This window comes from Egretta garzetta, unplaced genomic scaffold (genome assembly GCF_000687185.1).
Source record: "Egretta garzetta isolate BGI_Z169 unplaced genomic scaffold, ASM68718v1 scaffold259, whole genome shotgun sequence".
Classification (NCBI taxonomy): domain Eukaryota; kingdom Metazoa; phylum Chordata; class Aves; order Pelecaniformes; family Ardeidae; genus Egretta; species Egretta garzetta.
Genome location: NW_009260770.1, coordinates 581,920 through 582,526, shown reverse-complemented (window position 1 = coordinate 582,526; position 607 = coordinate 581,920).

Here is a 607-nt window from a genome sequence, read left to right as displayed (position 1 = left end):
AAGACCAGGTTGTCTGGGGCTCTGAGCAACCTGATCTAGTTAGCGGTGTCCCTGCTTACTGCAGGGGAGTTGGACTAGATGACCTCTAGGGGTCCCTTCCAACCCAAAATATTCTATGATTCTATGATTTAATGTACAAAAATCTAATACTTGATATCTTGTGTGCAAAAAAGGAAAGGTCTCCATGTTGAGGGCTGCCCCATTGTGGCAAGATATTGCTGCCTGGTTAGAAAACCTAGTTATGAAGTACATCACATATATGTTCATGCCACTGAGCTGGGCCACTGAAGAACATCAAAAGAACCACCGGGTAGATCAGGCTGCTACGATTGAAGTGGTTCAGGTGGATCTGGACTGGCAACATAAGGATGAATTTTTTCTAGCTTGGTGGCCCATGACACCTCAGGCCATCAGGGAAGAGATGCAACGTGTAGATGGGCTTGTGATTGAGGGGTGGACTTGACCATGGACACTATTGCACAGGTTATCCATGAATGTGAAGCATTCCCTGCAATCAAGCAAGCCAAGTGGTTAAAGCCTCTCTGGTGTGGCTGAAATATAAATATGGGGAGGCCTGGAAGATTGATTACATCACACTCCCACAAGC